The sequence below is a fragment of the Urocitellus parryii genome, chromosome 12 (assembly GCF_045843805.1).
Source record: "Urocitellus parryii isolate mUroPar1 chromosome 12, mUroPar1.hap1, whole genome shotgun sequence".
In the NCBI taxonomy this organism is placed as follows: domain Eukaryota; kingdom Metazoa; phylum Chordata; class Mammalia; order Rodentia; family Sciuridae; genus Urocitellus; species Urocitellus parryii.
This window is the reverse complement of record NC_135542.1, coordinates 102,774,022-102,776,199: the sequence shown is the minus strand read 5'-3', so window position 1 is coordinate 102,776,199 and position 2,178 is coordinate 102,774,022. Positions and strand designations below refer to the sequence as shown.

Below are 2,178 nucleotides of genomic sequence, written 5' to 3'. Positions count from 1 at the left end.
AGCTCAATACATGTTTGTTAAGACTACTATTTGTTGTAGTATCACAGGGGAAACAAAAGAAAAATCCTCTATTTCTCCTCATTGAATCCAGGGATCAATTGTGGCATAAAGCAAAAGTATCAGTTGTATGTTTGATGCAAAAGAGATTGAGGTAGGTTATAGTCTGATAAATACAGTTGCTCATTTATATGTTAAAAAAAATTCATGGCTCATCTGAGAAAATACCCATTTCTGATATTTGAAGGGGGACAAGAATGAATATTTGATGGTCTCCATTGAACATCTTTTCATTGAATATCACACAGCTTTCATCATTATTATCCCCTACATGTATACTCCAAATGAGTGGAATTCCTAGTATATTCAACAACATGGTCTAGAAATTTTAACTAAGATATAGTTACAGAACTGCATGTTGGGCAGTAGTCTGTGTGTGTCACAAAAGCTTGGGCCAACACAGAGGCCTGGGATTCCGCCTTTATGGCTTGGACAAACTCCCATACACAGTGAGAGGGGTCAGGTTCCTATAGACCTTAAAATCTCCATTCGTGTCCCTCTTCAAGAGGGCAGTTTTCAAGAGGTGAAGGAATCAGTGGCAATGGAGCATGGGATGCCTGCTTTTTTTCTATCCTTTTTAGTCAATTCAACAGATTTTAGTTGTTTTAGATAGATGGCATCAGACATGAAGGGTATCATTTGAATCTCCATCCTTATGCTTTTATTACTGTTGCTGCTGCTTCTTCAACTGCAGTGATTCCTGACAAACATTAATGGTTAACCTTGGATGCTCCATCTGGCCTTTTAATACATTAAAAAAATCTGATTCCATCAGCAGATTTGGGCCACATCAATTCTAGTTAGTTTCAATATACTTCTTTCCCTGAGAAGTTTGCAGAAAGCTTTGACAATGTAGAAAAATGTGCCCCAGGCAACCACTCATGAGTTTCCTAAGGTGTGGTTGTTGGCATGAGGTTCTATGTGATTGGAGGGAGTGGCTCTGGCTGGTATCTTATGAACCATTTCTTTCCTCCAAAGAAAAACTGCTATGGAGACTGTTGAAGCCAGGGAGTGAGACATCATTGACACGTAATTGCGGCCATAAAGTGCACTCTGTGAATATGGTTGTCTCATAGGAAGATTGATAGTTCTCTTCTTCATGAGGTGTTCATTTTTCTCATTTCCCCCTGTTTGTTTTTGTTTTTGTCTGTACCTTTGGGCTCGAAGACCTTGATCTGGTAGCTGCCCCAGTGTAAGTGCTCAGTATATTCCCATTCTCATTCTCCTTCAACAATCAATCAGAATAGCACCTGCTTTACCACACCATGTTTCCTCCTAGTAAACTCTGTGTTAATGAATAAACAGAGGTGTCCTCTTTGCTGTATTCCATAGGGATTCCTCTCCATTCAGTTGAGGTGGCTTATCTCTAAAATTGATTGTACTCACAGACATTGGAATATTTATGCCAAGAATGCTATCTTGAGGTTGGCTCCACCTCAAGCCCTTCAGCTACTGATGTCCAGTGTATTGTACCCTCTGTCTTGGAGCACTACATGGGATATACTCTTCACTACTTTACCCTCAATTCCTTAAAGTTTTTGAGGTTTCCTAATGTCTAATATTTGGATTTCACAAGACTGCCCTTAATCAAGATTTGTCAGGGTTTTATCATGATGGTATTGCTGTAGAGGTATCAGTGCAAAACAGATCAAAAAGTTAGGATTTTTATCCTCATAATTAGGAAATAAACTTGACTCTTCTTGTTTAAAAATTAGAAATGTGAACACCCAGTTCCTGGCTAATCCTAAATAGGTTAGCATCAAAGTGCTGCATCTGTCCAGAGGCAATGATTTTATCAGCCAGAGGTAGCTTCCGATTCCAAGCCATCCTGGCTCTTTCCTTGACCCAAGAGACACCATTTTTTTTTCTATAAAGGCAAAACAGAAAGGGACAAGCTAGTAGAAAATTCCAAACAATGACTTCCCACTCGATGCCCTCTCTCTCTTAGCTCCAAACCTTACCCACACTGTCTACCCAGTTAATCTCTTAACTCATGGCTCCTTGCTTAGGGCTGCTCAGACATCTAAAATCCCTTCTGCCAAGCTCTCAGCAGAGTATAGTCCTCTTTGCTCAACTATTCCAGACTTCAAAGAAGCAGCCCTGGACTCTCCCTTTCCTATT

The 2,178-nt window shown here is 39.9% G+C and overlaps 1 pseudogene; it reads right to left on the bottom strand.

The window, feature by feature from the left end:
• Positions 1-573: 573 nt before the first annotated feature.
• Positions 574-1,884, bottom strand: LOC113177765 (alpha-globin transcription factor CP2-like; annotated as a pseudogene).
• Positions 1,885-2,178: the final 294 nt, after the last annotated feature.